At 44.3% G+C, this 20524-nt stretch overlaps 1 long non-coding RNA gene across 1 annotated transcript in view; it reads right to left on the reverse strand.

The window, feature by feature from the left end:
• LOC144933015 (uncharacterized) overlaps positions 1-19037 on the reverse strand; it is a 30520-nt gene extending 11483 nt beyond the window's left edge. Inside the window, exons 1-2 of the long non-coding RNA XR_013636968.1 lie at positions 18719-19037; positions 17607-17694 (exon numbers count right to left, since the gene is read on the reverse strand). This is a non-coding gene — a long non-coding RNA (uncharacterized LOC144933015). The remainder of the gene's footprint in view (positions 1-17606; positions 17695-18718) is intronic.
• Between the last annotated feature and the right edge of the window lie 1487 nt (positions 19038-20524).

The raw sequence follows: 20524 nt of genomic DNA on the forward strand, positions 1-20524 counted from the left end.
AATATTTCCTGCAGTTTATTCCCATTGGATGTTATAATGACTGTCATCAATAAATCTGATATCGTTAATCTGTTCTCTATTAACGTGCATGCATTTGTTTCTCAAAAAATGTTTTTTTTTGTAAAAATATCTTCTAATTTCGCTGTGAATAACTATTGTGAAAGCAAGTCACCTTGTCTAATTACCTTTGCAACATGTATGATGGTATTTACTTTGTGGAATCTTACAGTAGTTTTTCCATTTTTGTAAATACTTTTTATAGCTTATAAATATATATTTTAGTTAGGCCTTGGTTTTCATGAGCTTGGACGATGGAACATGTGTAGGTTCTTATATGTGCAGTGATGGTGTCTCCATCACAAATAATGGAAAGAATGACCAAAATGTGGTGTTGTGGACTTTTCGGCAGGATGTACAGATATAGATCCACAAAGCCCATGCATTAATTTACATATCATCTTCAAGAAAAAAACACTGCAGTAGAAGCTACGTAATGTACTCCATGTCGCAATGCCTATTTTGTTTTTGTTTAATTTTAAAGGGTCAGTTTAAATTTGCTTGGTATTGTTTTGTAACGGTGGTCGTGACATTTTTAAAGGCATGCTGCTCTTGATCGGCAGCATTTCACATTTTCCAGCAGACTGCCCGGTTCCCAAGTGCTTCTGAAAACAACCCTCTCTCTCTCTTTTCCCTTTAACAAACTAAAACCATGTTGAGCCAATTTCCCAACAGCATCTGTTTTTGTCTGGATGAGTGCTGCTGTCACTTCAGACACTTGTGTAAACTATAGTTACGTGACATCAACCCAATGGCTGTGAACAGACATCGTCTGTTTTTATAAGTAAGTACCACATAAGTTGTCTAGAGCTTGCTAAAAAAAATGTTTAAACACCCATCAACTGTCTTGTATTTTTAGTTGCTGATAAAGCAGCATTAACATAGATTTAGGAAATCGCACGTTAATATATTCAATTGGTTATTAACGTGGAGATTTGTCGTTTGTTTTATAGTCAACTCTTCCCTCAGCATAGCACTGGACAGATCATAACATATCTCAAATAACTCAAATATATCCATGATGCATCATCATGCTCAATTTAAGAAAAACAGAAGCTCCAAAGCATCATAGTGAACAAAGGTAATTTTTAAAATACCAGCGCAGCAGAATGAATCATGCCACAAAATTCCGTTATAAAGGTGAAGAAAAACTAGGTTTCGATTTAAAGCTTTCGTGACTGCAGGGATTCATCTTCTTGGTTCTTTCGGTAAAGTCACGTAGAAGGGAAGTAATAAAATAATAAAAATAAAACAAAATAAAATAATTCTCACGACGTTTCGGCCACAACACAAAAAGCCGTCCTCAGGTGAAGACAGGTCTGTCGAGGCGGCAGCGTCTAAAAGAAAACACCACCACGCTTGGAGCGTCTATTTAAGCTGGGTTGGAAGGGGGGGGGGGAAATGCGCATTGAGAAAATAATCTGCATATCAAGAAGAATTTAGCATATTTATGGGAAATTCAGGAATACGATTAGTGCTATTTGTGAAATGCTAATCCTGCATAATGCCCATGCATTATGTAGGATTAGCAGCATCAAAGGGAGGGGGATAGGGGTAGCATTAATAAAGGGAAGGAATGTTAATAGTATGTAGCTGCAGTAACTAAACAACAACGTAAAACGCTAAAGTATAAACTACATAGTATTAAATTGTATACTGTATTACTATACACTACCCTATGTCTTAGAATAATACATAGTGTAATATTACACTATGTATTATTCTACCCACCCAACTGTATACCACACTGCTGTATATTCACTATACAATTTCGATACTATATATTACCTTATACATTGTATTAAACATTACACTTTAATACTATTTATTATTATACAATATGCTATACACTATACCATTGACCGTCGCGTGAACGGAGCAAAGAATTCATTCCCTGCGGAGAATACAAGATATATAGTCAATGTCAGTGAGTGGAACGCGGTCTGAAAGTCACCGTAAACGTGGACACAATCAGTTAAGATCCGAAATGGTTAATTACGTCCTTCCAATGATTGCTAAGCCGGAATCCATCTTCTCGGTTGAAATTGTCTCTGTGTTTGTATATGTGGATCGCCTCATGAACGAATCTCTCATGGTAGCCAGATGGCTTGCAGAGAACCTCTGTCTTGGAGAAGTCAATGTCATGTGAGCCCACTGAATTGTAACAGTGATCTGTCACGGCTGAGGTGTTTGTCCACCGTGTTTCAAGTCTGCTTTATGTTCACGGATGCGGTCCGAGACATGTTGTTTGGTTTCTCCAATGTAACTGCTACCACAGAGGCAACTTAGTTTGTAGACGCCAGGGTAATGTATGTCTGGAACCACATCTTTTACAGACGGGACCAGATCACGGATTTTATGTACTGTGTTGAATCGAACCTGGATCTTGTGTTTAATCAGGATTTTGGAGATCTTTTTTGTGACCCCAGCAATGTAGGGTAAGGTGATGGTCTTGAGAGGCTCCTCAACAGGATCCTTCTTGATGGTTGGAGTGATGGCTTTGCGGATTGTGTAGTCGGAGTAACCATTAGCCTTAAGAGCTTGGCATACGTGTTTGAGTTCACTGGCAATGTGTTCCTGGTAGGAAATGCATTGGGCTCTATGGTATAGAGTCTTGATGAGGGAATTCTTCTGGGATGGATGGTGGTGGGAATCCGGTTTCAGGTAAGCATCCATATGGGTGGCTTTCCTGTAGACAGAGTGGCTCAGTGAACCATCAGGTCTCCTTTTAATCAGGACATCCAAAAAGGGTAGCTTGCCATCTTTTTCGACTTCCATGGTGAATCTGATGGCTGGTTGTATGGAATTGATGTGGTCGAGAAATGGGTCTAGAGCAGGCCGGCCATGTGGCCAGATGACAAAAGTGTCATCTACGTACCTCTTCCATAAGGTCGGGCATAGAGTGGCAGTCTGGATGGCGTCAGTCTCAAATTTCTCCATGAAGACGTTGGCTACAACCGGAGATAGGGGGGAGCCCATTGAGGTGCCCTCAGTTTGCTTGTAGAAAGTTCCATTCCAGGTGAAGTATGTATTGGTTAAGCAGTGTCTCACCAGAGGGGGTACCCCAGCATTCAGTCCTTGATGAACCAAGTCTTCAATGATTGCGATGGTGTCAGGTACAGGAACTTTGGTGAATAAGGAAACCACATCAAAACTGACAAGCAGGTCATCTGGGGACAGGGAAATCCCCTTTATTGTCGATACCAGGTCAGTAGAGTTTAGTACCTGCATTTCCCATAAATATGCTAAATTCCTCTTGATATGCAGATTATTTTCTCAATGCGTATTCCCCCCCCCCCCTTCCAACCCAGCTTAAATAGACGCTCCAAGCGTGGTGGTGTTTTCTTTTAGACGCTGTCGCCTCGACAGACCTGTCTTCACCTGAGGACGGCTACTTGTGTTGTGGCCGAAACGTCGTGAGAATTATTTTATTATGTTTTATTTTTATTATTTTATTACTTCCCTTCTACGTGACTTTACCGAAAGAACCAAGAAGAGAAAAAAACTAGGTTGTCAAATGTGTAGGGTGATTATGGCACATGTCACCTTGGAACTGTTTGTTTGTGTTGATGTGCATTTCAATATTTTACGTGTAAAACATCTTCAGTACCCCTGTTTATGAATGCCCCTTATGTCGGTGCTTTAAATATTGATGCAGACAACTTGATGACGAAATTGAGGAAATGCTTTTTTACAAGTGGCGGGGCATTGATTTACGAACCTGTCACACTTTGGAACATAATAGAACAAAAACTCATACACAAGCAGGCTAATGAGTTACCAAATTGTAAATAGAGTCATGACATTTGGAGCAATTATATGCAGACCTTTATAGTTAACTCGCGGGAAGTACCCGGTGTTGCCCGGGGGGAGAATATCTTTCAAAACTTCTCTTAAAAACATAATATATACATATGTATTGAGTCCAACTTAGTCGCAGACGTTGTTTTCAGAGCAATACTGTTTATTACATCAACTCAACACAACATAATGTAACCTACACTTGGGTGTTGAACGCCCATCTAACCACGCTACGGCAGAACTAGACACGGTCCCGCTATCCCGGTCTGGACCATGAGCTGGGTCCCGGACCGCGTGGCTAGAGGCTTCTTTAACCCGACGTTGATCTTCTTCACCAACAATCCGAAGAACCCTGAGCCCCTTACGGGGCCCGTTATATCGGCTTGGGCTGGAGCTGGCTCCGCCCCTCGCCCTGCCCACCTTCTAGATCTCTCGAGCTCTTTCCCGAAGGCTCCTGAGAGCTCCTTTATACTATGTGACCACCCAGCGGCCCCTGTACACCGGTGGCCCCCCTCCAATATCATCCAGTCACGTGTCGGCAGGTCAACCAGCATATCATGCCCCAACGTAACCCTGGCTGGCTGACACTCTCTCTTGCTCCCTCACCGGGAGCCCGCACCACACGCTGTACGCGGTGCTTCTGCGCTAACCAGCGCTCACCCAAGCCCTGCTAGGGCTGGTACTACGCCCAGTAACCGGGTTGCACATAATGACAACATATTATCCGCCATGGCTTCGCAAGCCCGGCACCACACAGTGACATTCACAGTCACTACATCACCTTCCCCTCTGTAGCATCCAGCCGTCCCGGCTGCCAACTCCCCCGCAAGTAAGCAACCGACGTCCATATATACAGAACAACAACAACAAGTGTGCTCCAACAATAACAGAAAAGCGCAATAAATTACCCAAACCCGAACTGTACAATATATACACCGAGAGAGAAAAAAACACGCAACATCGAGAAAAAAATTCACAACCCAACAATCGCGTCGTACAAAATCCCCACAATCAACATCTCCCACCCACAACGTGTAACAACATCCGTGGGCTCGATGGCAAGCAGGATCAGCCAAATACTCGCGATGACTCATGCAAGCGCAACAATCCATGACGGTGTGAGTGTGCAATGCGTGGGGATCATGTGAATCGAGTCTTTGAGCGAGTCCGTGAAGCCGGGCCTCCAGGCGGGTTGGGCTCGTCCGCCCTGAAAGGCCCGGGGGGGGAACAAGAAATCGACCCAATGAAGCCGGCTCCTCACGAAGAGCAGTAGGCCGGGCCATCGGGTTCTTCACGTCCAGAGCACGCGAGGCCGACACGAGCGGCCGCATGCGAGGCATCAATCGCGCAGTGCCTGGGGGCGGAACATAAACACTCTCCTGAGGACCCGCATCAGCAGACGCACCTCCCAGCTCGTCGGGCACACCCGACACTCGGCCCCTGCGATATGGAGATGAAACAAACTCACACGGCGCGATAAATGGCTTAAGACGAGAGGGGTGTACAAACCAACTCCACTGACAAAACTGAATCTGGACACATTGCGGCCGCACAACCCGAACAACATCAACCGACCCTCTCCATGGTTGCAGCAATTCGGGAGATGTGCCCACGGGCACCTGCGGACAATGCAACCAGGCCCTGTCCCCCGGCGTCTAATCGCACAGGGAACCACACGCTCCCTTGAGCCGCTCGTTGGCCAACTTTCTGGCCCGTGAGTTAACACTGGCAGCTTCCCGCACCTCGGAAAGTTTGGCAAGAGTGAAACGAACCGAATCAGAAATTTTGGACACTTTCGCGGTGTGCTAGCATGAGAAATACTCAATGCCCACGAGCAAGTACCTATTTCCACGCGCGGAAGTAAGAAACGGCCCGAGAATATCGAGGGCAACAATTTCGTCGCGAACATGCACCGACTCCCTCCGAAACCACGCGTGACTCCGACGCAAATCAGACCCCCACGATGGGAGAAGTGAACCACGGGGCCGAGTGTGGGGTGCGCCGTGACTCGCCTTAGGAAGCAGGGAGTTGTAGGAAGGTGGACATCCCAGGGGCCATCGTCGAGGAACCCGGCAGCCCGATTGGACGTGCTCCGGCCAGCCGCAGTTGTAGCAGGCGATCCATCCACTGCTGGACTAGCATAATGCAGACCTCGCCCACCGCCAGTCGTCCCGCTGCCAATCACCATCATCCCAACGAACGCCGCTCCGCTGGTGCAGCGAGCATGCAGGAGCAGGCTCCTTGTCTGTGTGGGCCCCGGGCTCCGTGGAAGACGTAGCACATGCCACCAACACCCTGTCATGTTGCAGGGTCTGCTGTGCCTGTATACACCTGGCGATCTTGAGTGAAGATACCTCACTGTCCTCGGTGGGGAGCACAGTATGGAGGTCCTTCGCGAGTCCCAACATCTTCTCGAGGACCAAGGCGTCAAGGCCGTCGTGGTCCATTTTTGGGAACGCAGCCTTCGCCAGCACCAAGAGCACACTTCGATAGGCGAGAGCCAACTCACCATCCCCTTTGCATCTTACTTCTGGCGGGTGCTCAGCGGAGGCTCAAAAACAGCGGGCATCTGGTCAAACGCCTACGTGAGGGTGGACCTCTCGGATGGCGGGATGGCGAGGAACGCCGCCAAGGCGTCGTCATCTCTGAGTTGCATTGCCCTGTTAGGTGCCTCTACATTAACGGGCTGGGTCTCACTGACATGGCCACCTCTGCTCCCTTAGCCTCGATGTATCGATGGTTCTGGCTGTGTGATGGGCTTTGTGTCTCATTGGCGTGACCACCATTGCGGTGATTCTCTTGCGTGGACACGCTTGCCTCACAGCGCAGTTGGCAGCACCGCAGCTTGTGTTACACATAGACATGACATTAACTTACTAATCCTCCTAATCTCCCTGCCTAATCTCTCCCATCAACATAGTGCCAATGTCCCATTAACACTGCTGTTGTACGCATATGTGGGGATGATACTCTTATGCGGCGACGGAAGCTCATTTCATGCTAATCTCTCTCCCTAATCTCTCTCTCCCTAATCTCCCCCATGAACATAACTGACGTGCTTGCGTCCGGGGATGGAATTCCTTTCTAGCTCAGACCCCGCTTGCTTGCCCATCGCCACATATATAACCTTGTTGTAACAGCTCTCTCGCTGGTTCAGCAGTTCCACTGCTGGATTATTTTTTTCCGCCTGAGGACGACCGCTTGTGTTGCGATCGAAACGTCGTGATAATTTTTTTTTTCTACCTACGTGACTTTACCGAAAGAACCAAAGAGTATGGATTCCTGCAGTCACAAAAGCTTCAAATCAAGATTAAAGTCTGAAGACATTATCCAATATCAGCACAAAAACAGCACGTGGAAAGAAAGCACGGGATGTGGTTCTGAAGGCAAATATAAACCTGTTCAGCCACATGATCCTGGTGGCTGAAAGCAGGAAGGTGAATATGAAGGATGTCCTTGCCCACCCACTGGGTCCACTGCCATGGGCACTGGCAAATGCTGATGCGTTCCTACGAAAAACAAACAAGGCTGCACTTGCCAGAGAGCTTGAAAAGAATGTGTCTCCTACAGAAGACATCACAACCCCATCTACTTCCATCATTGATGGGATGAGCCTGGTCCTAAAAAATGAATGGCAACAGCAAAACCTTTGTACAGGTGGCAGATTCAGCCTTGACCCAGGTCCTCCACGAGGGGGCACAGAGTGAGAGGATTGATGTTGTTTTTTATGTCTACCGACAGACTTGGATCAAAGATGCTGAACGACTGAACCGGGGTGCAGACACCATTCTCCAGTACAAGAACCTTGCAGGGGGACACCACGTCCAGCAGTGAAGAAAATTCCTGTGCAGCCCCTCCAACAAGACCAGTTTCATCAAGTTTCTGGTGGAAGAGTGGAAACTCCCACGATACAGAGAGATGCTGCATGGCAAGGTGTTGTACATGACCTGTGAGGTAACCTGCTACAAGTTGACAGAAGATGAGTGTGGTGTGAGGAAGTAGCAAAGCTGCACTCCATGCATGAAGAAGCTGACACCCGTCTGCTCCTGCATGCATTGTATGCAGCAAATGTGGGCTCAAAGGCAGTTATCATCACAGCTGAGGACACTGATGTCATTGTGCTTTGTCTTGGCTTCCAGAAGGACATCACCTGTCCCATCTACCAGAAGTATGGGACACAGAACCGCAAGGTATCTTGGAGACAGCATCTGTGACAGCCTAATTGGCTTACACGCCTTCACAGGCTGCGACCCTGTAAGTGCATTCGCCGGTCGAGGGAAGCTGAATGCCCTGAAGATGGTGAGAAAGGACACTTCCTGCCAAGAGACTTTTAGTCGACTGGGGTAGTCATGGAATGTGAGTGATGAGCTGTTCCAGAAAATTGAGCAGTTCACCTGTCGCCTGTATGTTGCTAATATCGGCACTGGTGAGGTGAACGAACTGCGCTACCAGCTCTTCTGCACCAAGAGCTGGTAGCACCAAGAACTGGGGAGAAGTCGAGTCCAGCCAGCTGCCACCATGTAGAGACTGTCTCTTCATGCATGTTCAACGAGCCAACTATTAGGCAGCAATCTGGAAGTGCTGTCTGTAGGCTAACCCTGTGGTGCCAAGCCCTACTGAGTATGGATGGACAGACAATGATGGCAAGCTGGCCATTTACTGGATGCGCTCCCCACCCGCACCAGATGTGGTCTTGGAACTACTAGCATGCAAGTGTGTGCGTTCATGCAAAATGCCAAGTTGCACGTGCCTGTCAAATGCACAGACATGTGCATGTTACGGACCTGCAGTAACCAAAAACTGCAGGATGATCCAGAACCTGACTTTCAACTCGGGGAGTCAGATGACGAGATAGACGAGCAGTTTGATGAGCGACATAGGGTGGTGATTCTGATGGTATTACTGTGGTAGTAGTATACATTGATGCACAGTGTGGTGATTCTGGCCTTGGTTACCCTTGTTAACACCATCTAAGTACACACAAAGCTTGATAACAACAATAATGTAACCTTCTTCACATATCCCCATCACTAACGATATATATGGGATTACATGTATCATTGACTAAGTATATGCGAATATCAATGTTTATAATATTCAAGTAGTTCCTTACCTCACTATGGTATTCATTATTATCCTGTGTTTTCATTGTGCATTTAAACCAATAAAGACCAGTTTGTGACTTAACTGGCTTTGGTCTAGGTAGTTTTTCAGTAATAATGCTCATTTCATCATTCCGGACGCCTATCATAGGGTATGGGTATAAAATTCATGGTAACTACAACTAAGCTGCCAGTCCGCAAAGGTTATCATATCAGAATATGTCCCACACACATGGAGGATGACAAAAATCATTGCTAGTCTTTGCCACCTCAGGTGGTACCAATAAGTGTTTTTTTTGGTCTGGGCCCATGGACTATGATCCAGGGTCTCAGTGATGCTGGTTCAGTGCTCTCTGACTCCTTAGCCACTCAGCCACAATATCTCGTAATTCGTTTTTACAATGTCACTATTATTTCCACAAAATGCCATTTAACCGTTATGTAAACATAATGCTGTTTCTAATCTACCGCATTGAAAGGAACGAAATGTTATCATCGCTGGCAAGGTTGGAGCTGTTGACATTAGCAGCGTTGGGAGAACGCGCTGGTTGTGCCACAGCCCGGAGTGATGATGGTAAGGTGTGCTCGCATCAAGGCAATGGCTGTGATGACCGAGCTTAAACTTGATTATTAAACACTAGTCTACCATGAGCATTTGTTGTAAAGTACCGTAGCATTGTCTTATTTGATCAGGATACCAATACGACGTTAATGGTCTTGCAGTTCAGTGCGGATTACGATAAAAATGCTACAGCAGTGAGTACGGTGTTTTAATGCCCTTGAGGTGTGCCCTTGAGGCATAAACACACGGCAGATTTGTGTTCAACTTCTTGTTTGGTGCATTCGCCTTGGACTAGGTTGATACATTTTTGGTTGTGTAGAGCATCTAGTACAAGTGTTTCCTTTAATATTTGTAGAATATGTGAAGGGCTTAAGTGACTCGTCACCAAAACGTTTAACTCACGAGTAAATTCCTGTCGTTTATGCCAGACAGACATCCCGACATTTTTAAGTCAACTGGAATTTCATAGCAGACCAGAACATAGTCAAGTGCATGCAATATTTTAATGCTTGTGACACCAACAGTTTACGAAGACTAAATTTGCTTGAGTGGAATGTCCCTCCCGAAACAGGAACGAGCCTGCGTTTTAACAGCCCAACAAACCAGACTAAACACTGCTAGAATGTTGGACTACACACTTTTCCCAATACGAGACTAGCATTAAATCAGCAGACTGAACCAAACACGACAGCAGAGCTGGTGAATATTGAGAATATCAGGAAGTTACTATAAAAATGGGCAGACTTAAGGAGCGCTCCTCCTATAACACCAACACGGCAACACCGATGAAACGTGACCTAGTTTGTTGCAACTGAGTTGTGGCTCACTATTATTTGTGTATGCGCCTGCTGTCTATGTATATAGTACAGTGCAGTATATATACACATTTATATGTCAGGCAGATGCCGTTCTAGTTTCATAAGGGAACCGGGTTAGTAGACAGTGGTGTTCGTTTGCGAACGTCAGTTTTGATAGTCTGTAATCGTAATTATAGTGCAATGGTGTACTGTTTTCTACTTTTAACGTGCCACACAGTTTGTACTCTGTCTGGAAGACATTGAACAACTCAAGAGGCACAAGGAATCAGAAAGGCAGCCAGGCAGTGAACTGGTGCCAAAGTTCCCATCTGAAGCTCTGCAGTCCTCTATATATTAAGTTATCTGCTATTCATTGTAATGATTAATTCAATGAGCTGAAATATGGGACTAACAGAATGTACAGTGTTTATCATAAAGCGAAACACAGCTGTCAATCGTCGTAAAAATGTCATAGTGACTTTCTTGTAATTTTACTTTTTTTTTGCTTTTTTGTACATTTGATACTTTGTTGCTCAGAATAGTGCTTCCAATAAATAATTACAGTTGTCTCCCTGACAAATATTGGTTATTTTTTTACAAAATACCAGTTTCATTTTTGGTAATCTGGTTTCTTAATTGGCAACGTGTACTTCCTGGCAAATTTCATGGTGACAAATATAAAACATGTCTTTAAGATTTAATGGATAATTAATGGTAATTTTGACCAGATAGTACCTTTATTGACAATAAATGTTCGGTTTTCAAGTTCTCAGCCAGGTGCTCAGTATGTAATATTAATCCCACATGTGCTATCCATTGCCAATTCAAGTGGTTTTATGGAATTTTATTCATGTAGTTCGCCAGTTGTGATGGTAGTGTCAGTTATTGACACTTAGAACTTCAGTAGAGCAATAAAACATGGCAGGGAACCATTCCCAGTGTCACATCCAATTTTTTTTTTCTGTGAAGGTATCTGGTTCCCTTTGCCGATACAGTATTCTCTTGTTATTCACGAACTTGCTATCCGCGATTTTGGTTATCTGCGAATCGTATCTGTGAATAATATTGTTATTAAGTAGTACATTTATACATATTTTGTAAATCCAGGGATAAAATAATTAAATGATACTTAAATATGATTCGGTCCCGCGCCTCCCCTTATAACATGCATGTCTATTGGACAAGAGGCTTCAAACAGCGCAATTCGACTTTCACAATATTTTTCAGGAAGGCATGTCGCGCATAATGCGAAGGACGCCTGTACTTGGCAGTTCATAGCTGTGTGTAGGAACTGCCTTGGATAATTTTCTAATGTGGCTTTTGTCGTTTCAAGTTCAGTGTGTGAAGGGGTTGTAATTTTTTCATTTTCTACACACATTTATGTTTCAATAGAATGGACATCTTGGTTTTGAAACCAGATGACTTTTTTCCATAGGGTAATTCTCTAATATAAATGCAATTGATCCTAAAATGAATTAATATTGGAATATCTTTACTAGAGTTAGTGCTGGCCCGTGTTACAGTCCGATGGACAGAGCAAATTCATTAACGTTACCACATTTCCATACACTAACATCAAGTTCTCAATTGTGCTTGGGTGGCTAGACGAGAGGTACACATCTCATTATATAAACAGTGTCTCAAGGACGAAGCCACAACTAAGACACATTATTGGTGGGCTGTGCAATTTCCGATGAGGCTGGTGTTTTTCAAGAGTTTCCACAGCAATCTGCACTTAGCCGCAAGGTGATTTCAGTAAACACTGCTTGGAACCTTATAGCTCAGTAACTGACTGTATTCTGTAATAATGTCAGGCCAATATTCTGAATTGGCAAGACTTGATTTCAAAGCTGTGGTCAGATTTTCAATATAACTTTTTGAATGCGTTTAAAGACAGCGATTTCTGCACTCAGACTGGAGAAAATACACCTTAAAAATTTGAAACTCAGATGTTATGTCCTACAAGCCTAAACAAAGTTTAGGCTTGTAGGACACTCTGTCTAGGGTGACTCATATAAATAATTCGTCATTTTAGAAGCAGAAGAAGAGTTTGTGGGTCATTACTTGCTTTAGACACTCAACTGAAAAGATACGAGATGGTCCATAGATAGCAATAAAATTGTCTGGTGACATCTATATGAATATGCATAGATTTTACTCCAGCCATTCCATTTCTTCCCACATGCAATAAAAAACCTCAATAAAGGAATTGACTAAATATTCAAATATTGGTTCTCATGAAAGAGTATAATGGCTCAGTTGATGTGTTCTTGGATAAAATGAGACATTTTCAAATCAGCCACCACAAATATGTAAAAGACTGTCATCAGTACAAACTAATCATGAAGGTTGGACAACATCTATTGATATGTTGTTCAATTTAGCCCAGACAATTTCAATGAATGTAGTAAAAACAAGCTCCAAAATATGTAAAGGCTAATCTTGAAGAGTTATGTTATTATGACCTTATGAGGCACAAACGACCAGTGTAATACCTTTGTCTGTTTGCTAGAGACACAAGTGTTTAAAAGCCGTCAATAACCCAGAGCGCTGATAATTATTACATACCCACCATGCTAGTTTTTTTTCAAAGAAGACGACTCGCTTTGGCTGTCTTGTCTCCCAGAGCATGTTATAGAGATGTGTTTACCACCATTTATTGTCAAAAGACTAGCAAACCAACAATAAGACAAACCTAGAAAATGATAATCCACAAGTTTATATTTCTTCCAACTCAACAAAGAATGTGGCTCAACTCATCTCTGTTGGTGGCCGCTTGTGGTGGAAATTACACATTCTTATATAGGAGGCCAGTCTATCCATGGGACAATCACTGATAGCTTCCCACGGAGTTGTAATTATATTGACTGCGGGGATAATGGGATGAATTTATTCCTGATCATAAGTTGAACATGGATACTTCCAAATGTATAATGAAAGTAAACATGCGTTTGAAAACATTGGTCCAGAAGGCCCATAGACTGGTGCACCAAAATTATTATTACACACATTTCATCAAATGTGAACACTCAAAGATATTTAACAAAAGCTGAATTTTGCACAAAAAAGTATGGAGAGAAGAATGCTTGGCATTACTCCAACCGACAGAAAGCAGTACTCACGGAACAAATACACAATTATAGACATTTTGACTGTTAATGGAAATAGGTTTGGACATAATACATGGCTACAAGGGAAGTTGGCTACAGGGAAAGTCTTGTGATGGTGTGGCAGCCAAAATAGTGAATATGAGCAAAGGAAAGACCACTGTGGATATTAGGTTTTGTGCAAGAGCAATATGGGTTGTGGCATCGTAGGATCATATGGGATGGCAGTCTCGTCAAGTGACCGTCGGTGGAAAGAATATGGCTGATGATAATCTAACCTATAAAAGTCAAAAGTTGCGTGTGTTTGTGGCGGGGTTTGTTTGTGGAAGAGTTTGTGAGTGGTCGCGCGCTTGGCTCTCCAACGGTGGGGTTTACGTAAAAAAAAAATAGCCAGTTACCACGCCGTAAGCCCCGCGGTGAGCAAGCACTATTCACTTTTCACATCCGTCAAGTTAAAATTAGTTAAATTAGCGATTCAGTGATATTTTACTTATTTATTTATGACGAGTGCAGGACCATACCAACGCACGCGCCTTTGGTGGGGGGGACGGCCCATGCCAAGTCGCACGCCTTCGGTGGGAGTGAGGGGGATATTTTATTTCGTGTTAAAAATCCTATAAAAATACACTAAACGCTCAGGTAAATTCTTCACTGTCTCATGTCCCCCCCACCCCGATGCGTGCAGTTATTACTACTGTAATAAAGGACTCGTTCACTGGGTCTGTCTCCGTTGTCCTTTATTTGGGTTCTTTACACTTGTCCCACACGGCCCTCGCTCAGAGCCTCCCCCGCTTGGCAGCTTGACAGCTGCCTTCGCTCCTGTAGCCTTTCTCGCTCCGATGCAGCTCCACTGCAGGTTCCCCTTGTGCAGTCCTCCGGCTGCTCTCACTGCAGCTCCACCGCTGCTCCCCGTTCCTCCGTGCTCGGTCACCGCTGGCCGACGGTGCCGAGTCTTACTGTGTGTGGCGATCTCGCCACTCTCCAACCTCCGCCCTGCGTGGCCTCTCTCTGTCTCTATTCCCAACTCTCTCCCGTCTCTTTCGGTATCTCTCCCTTAAGACCTCACCCCACTCTCTCACGTGACCTAACCCCTCCCCCCGTGACGTCATATCCGCGAGGCCGTTTACGCCCGCATTACACTACTATACAGTCGGTAGATGCTACCACTATAGGCCGTAGATATTACTACAGAGCGGCCGGGGACATCGTGCCGGGGTGGGGGGAGGGGGTGGTCAGGGGTAGCAGCTAAGCCCCAGCCTGCCAAGGTGCCACCTCGGCCAGCTGGACAATCTAGGTGAGGCCGTAGGCCCTGCACGGGACTAGGCCTCACCACGCCACTCTGTCAGGTGAGTACTTTGTGCTATAGAGTTGATAAATACGGCTATAGAGTCAGCATGTACTACTGTAGTGATATCAGGTACCACCAAAGTCGGTATGCACTGCTGTAATCATAGCAGGTACCACCACAGTCAGTATGCACTGCTGTAATCATAGCAGGTACCACCACAGTATGCATTGCTGCAGTGAAAGCAGGTACCACCACAGTATGCACTGCTGTAATCATAGCAGGTACCACCACAGCATGCACTGCTGTAATCATAGCAGGTACCACCAAAGTCAGTACGCACAGCTGTTAGATTTTTTAAGAGTAGTTTTTAAATATTTTTAAGACCCGGGCAACACCGGGTACTTCCCGCTAGTCTATCTTCTTCTTCTATATATAAGAGTAAAACATTGTGGGTTTGTGTGTGGGTTTGTGTGTGGTCGCACGCTTGGCTCTCCAACGGTTGGGTTGACGTAAAAAAAATAGCCAGGCACCACGCCGTAAGCCCCGTGGTCAGCAAGCGCTATTCCTTTATCACATCCGTCAACTGTCAATTAGTTTAATTAGTGATTTACTGCGATTTTTGTGCGTTTTTTATTTGTTTATGACGCATGAACGACCATGCCAACTCACGCGCCTTTGGTGGGGAGGATGACCCATGCCAAGTCACACGCTTTCGGTGGGAGTGAGAGTCACGTTAAAAATCATATAAAAATACACTAAACACTCAGGTAAATTCTTCACTGTCTCATGTCCCCCCCCCACCACGATGCATGCAGTTATTACTACTATACAGTCGGTAGATGCTACCACTATACGCTGTAGATATTACTGCAGAGTGGCCGGGGACATCATGCCTGGGGGGGGGCGGGGCAGGGGTAGCAGCCCAGCCCCAGACTGCCAAGGTGCCACCTCGGCTGGCTGGACAATCTAGGCGAGGCCGGAGGCTCTGCGCGGGACTAGACCTCACCACGCTACTCTGTCAGGTGAGTACTTTGTGCTATAGAGTCGATAAATACGGCTATAGGGTCAGCATGAACTCCTGTAGTGATAACAGGCACCACCACAGTCGGTATGCACTGCTTTAATCATAGCAAGTACCACCACAGTCAGTATGCACTGATGTAATCATAGCAGGTACCACCACAGTCGGTATGCACTGCTGTAATCATAGCAGGTACCACCACAGTATGCACTGTTGCAGTGAAAGCAGGTACCACCACAGTATGCACTGCTGTAATCATAGCAGGTACCACCATAGTATGCACTGCTGTAATCATAGCAAGTACCAATACAGTATGCACTGTTGCAGTGAAAGCAGGTGCCACCACAGTATGCACTGCTGTCATCATAGCAGGAACCACCACAGTATGCACTGCTGTCATCATAGTAGGTACCACCACAGTCAGTACGCACTGCTGTTACATTTTTAAGAGTAGTTTTCCTGCTAGTCTACTCTAAATTGACAGCCTTTAAATTGTTTGGATACTGTTTACCGAATCCTTTTTTTTATTAATGAAACATTTTTATTCAAAGCAGAAAATTGCTTGAATTTCCTATAAAAATATAAAATCATATTCTCAAAATAGTAACTTTCACCAGACTTTAATGTCGACTTTAATATTACAAACCAAACATGCGCGGTCGTTCTTCCCTTTTGTGAGTCCATAAACTGACATTTCCTTAATATATTAAAGTTTACTCTCACAATAAAGTTGTAGGCCAAACACTATGTAAACAAAGGCTTCCAACTAGTATATGTTTTTACTAACAAAACAGACTTTAGCCACACACATTAACTGTATCTTTATTTGGTTATACAGTACGTGCAGAACATTCACTACAGCTGGAGATATTTGCAATCCATTGTCTGATTAAAGTAGCAAGCTGTAGCTCTTTAAGGGGTAGTGTTGGTTAAAATAACCCATTGTCAAATAAAACATGCACATTAGGTTTTTTTGGACGTGCAAAGGGAATTTCTGACCAGTTTTTCTGCGAAATTTGGCGAGGGCATTTCCATAACTCCATTCCATAAGTAGATGATTTTACAGACAAAGATGATATCAAATGTCTACATTTATTGGCAATACAACATTGATAATTTTAGACATTTCTTTCTGCCAATGATGGACAAGCCATAGGTGGAGACGTTATCATGCGGCATCACTCATCAGGCGCCTTGTGATGTAATTACGCTGTGCAGCTTCATCCTTGCATGGACAAAAGATGTTCGAAAACATTCTAGAATCCATACATATGTAGGACTTGAAATGACACGCGCCACGCGTTTGGTTGCGATGCAAGCGTGCAGCGTACAGTGGGGGCAACTGAAGACGTACAGTTGTTGTTGCGCCAATTAAGGGGTGAGGATTAAGAGACGCCACAGGTGTTAAGGGTAACTGAGGACGCAGGCCGGTGATTGGTCAAGAGGGTGATTGGCTGATGACTGGCGCCAGGTTGGCGACAATAACAGGATCACGTGAGGCTGGGGGCCTGGGGGCGAGTAGCAAGCGGGGGATGACATAATTAATTGGGGTTGATTGGTTCGGGGATAAAGGAATGAGCGTATGGAGATACGGGAGTCTTTTGGAGTGTTGGAGTCGGAGCTGGAGACGGTGCCTGGGACAGAGACGGAGCAAAAGAGAGTATAGTATAAGGTAGCAGTGGATAAGAGTGTATAGTATAAGGTAGTAGTGTATAAGAGAGTATAGTATAAGGTAGCAGTGGATAAGAGTGTATAGTATAAGGTAGCAGTGGACAAAGAGAATACAGTATACGGTAGCAGTGGATATAGAGAGTACGGACAGAGTACAAGGACGGAGCGAGTACAGCGTAGCGAGCAGCAGAGTATCGGACCTGGGTGGAGAGAGAGGGAGAGCGAGCGAAGCAGCGAAGCGGAGCGAGCGAACAGAGGAACATTGAACTATGCTGTTGGAGATGTGAACTATATGCGGAATAAAAGGGACGAGAAAGACAAAGAAGTTGTCGCGTCAGTAACAGTCCTACACATATACATGATTTTTCTTCCCTGTCTGATTTGTAAATACTGTACAGTAAATGTGTTAATTGTACATTTGGCAATACAAATTTGGTTCTGTGATATAAATATTGGCTACTCAAGTTAAGAGTAACGAAAAGTATCAGTTGCCATTTCATAGTCAGCCACATTGTTTTTATTACATTTTTATGGGGTTACTGTGCGAATAAAAAATAGTGGACTCTTGCATATGTGTATGTTGAACTTCTTTTGCACCTTATGTAACCAACTGTACTAATTTTAACCATACTAATCGGAGGTGCAGGGGAAGGACAACAAACTAAACACAAAAAGCAGCTTTAAAGAAATGAGTTTTCAATCTAGATTTAAAAGTGCATAGCTCCAGTGGCTTCCTAATATCGGAAGGAGGAGCGTTCCAGCTTGGTTACCGATGACTTAGCAAACATATTTCCTTGTGCACTTAGGTGTAGAAGAGATCTTACAGTGAAGTCTGCGGTACCTGCACCTCCGATTTTCCTGCACCTACAATTCGCATGGATGGCTACGTACGGTGCAAACGAAGTTCAATATACACACGTACACTTCAATGCATGTATCACGAGTGTAAGAATCCATTTGAATCCACACATTTTTGCATCACTCCATGCCCAATATATGGAACACAGAACCCCTTCATTGCCTCCAAGTGGAAAGGAATTCTAAGTTCTGCACCTACAGTATACAATATATTACCACGAAATCTGACCCATCCATACTGGACATCTGTGAAAAATTGCTTCATATCTCATCAGATTTCTCTAATGTAAAAAAAGATTATGATACTGAAATCATAAGTTGTGAGCTTTTTCCTTGTACAAATGTGTATCAGTTATTATGTAACGAATTCAGAACAGTATTGCATATGTAATAAAGGACTCTTCAAACAGTGTAGGTCTCCGTTGTCCTTTATTCGGGTTCTTGTCTCTCTCACCCCTACGGCGTCCTCGCTCAGACCCGCACCTCCTCCACCGTGCACCCTGCAGCCACACCGCTGCTCCGCTCCGCAGCCACACCGCTGCTCCGTCTGCAGCCACAGCGCTGCTCCGTCTGCAGCCACACTGCTGCTCTGTGTGCCCCGCACACTCTGATAGCTCTTCACGCCTGGCTAGCTTCCCGCACTCCACTAGCTCTCCTCCGCTAGCTCTACTCCACTAACTCTAGCCCACTAGCTCTGCTGTGCCCCACGTACACCGTTGGCCGACGGTGCCGTGGCCTTCCACCACGTGGCAATCGCGCCACTCTCTCGCCACTGCCCAGCGTGGCCTCCTCCTGTTTCCACTCCTTCTCAACTCCCAGATCCCTTCCGGTTCTCCCCCTAAATCCTCTCTCTCACGTGACCCTGACTCCTCCTTCTCCTCACGTGACCCAGACTCCGCTCCCTCTTTCCTTGCTCGCATTACACATATAATACAGACACCAGTATTTATAAAACATTGATTGTAAGTGGGTCCTAATTTTTAAATAATGTAACTAATTGAAATCGACATTCCGGAACTTTAATTTGCGAGATTGGATTAGCAACGCTTCATAACTAATACTATAATATTATATATTTATGCAGGAAAGTCTCGACAGATCCCACAATTGTTTTGTAGGAGTCATACATTGTGATAATTAGCTAATGGATTTTTGTCATAACTTCATGTCTTTATCCATGTCGTCAATGGTGCTTCCATTGATGATGCAAGTTTTTAACCTGCAGCCCCGGTGGCCTGGAACATTCGGCCAACCGAAGTCCACTCAGTCGTGATGATAGGCACGTTTAAAACCACACTAAAAACATTTATTGTATCTTATGTTGAGTTTAGCGTTGTTCCATCTGTGCTCCCGTCTCAGCTTTTTGCTGAATGTGGCACATTACAAATATTGGATTGATTGAGTTGTGAGCAAGACAACTGTTATATTTGTGATTGGAAAATTAAACACTGTAAAGTACTCGCTTGCCATTCTCACATCAACAGTTAATAAGAGGCTCCTGTGGGCGACTATACTTTAATGTCGCAAAATATGTATTCAGCGCCTCCGGTCCTTTACCCTTCTTCAACCCCCTCTTCCGTTATGCTACTTTAACACACAGCGCTCAAATGTGCAAATACAGCACCTGAAGTGTTGGCGTGGATAAAATCACTCAAGCAAAAAAACCCACGGTCCACAGACGTGTCCTGCCCACACTTTCCAAGAAATATGTGAATAACAAACAGCCCTTTAAAGCTCTTGGCATATACCAAGTTTGCACCTGACATGTCAAAGCAAAAAATATTATACTTTCTCCTTTCAGGAGGTGGGACATGTTATACACATGTAAGTGTTCATGCACATACAGGTATAACATGTAATGTGTTATATCGGCGTATGAGCCTTCCACATCATTGTGTTCTTCCCGAACGTATTTTACCTTGGACTAGTTTCAGCTTCGAGTGTCTTCAGCAAGGTTTATGTCTTGAAGGGATTCAATTGTGTTGACAGTGTTATAGGTGACACCAATGGAGCTGAATACACGTTTAATTTATTTTGTCGATTCATTCACTTTGACAAAAATATGTATCCAAATTACGTGCTCATGAAAAAAAAGTGCTGTAGAAATGTTTGATCGGAAAATATAATTTACTCAATTGTTATAAATAGGATTTATCCTTTATATATCATTATTGTACAGCGTTGTGAGGTGCAATAAAGACGAATGACGCTATTTAAAATTAAATTATTAAATGCATAAAAATGTATAAAGTCTCTGAGC

Source organism: Lampetra fluviatilis, chromosome 1 (assembly GCF_964198595.1).
Source record: "Lampetra fluviatilis chromosome 1, kcLamFluv1.1, whole genome shotgun sequence".
Classification (NCBI taxonomy): Eukaryota; Metazoa; Chordata; class Hyperoartia; order Petromyzontiformes; family Petromyzontidae; genus Lampetra; species Lampetra fluviatilis.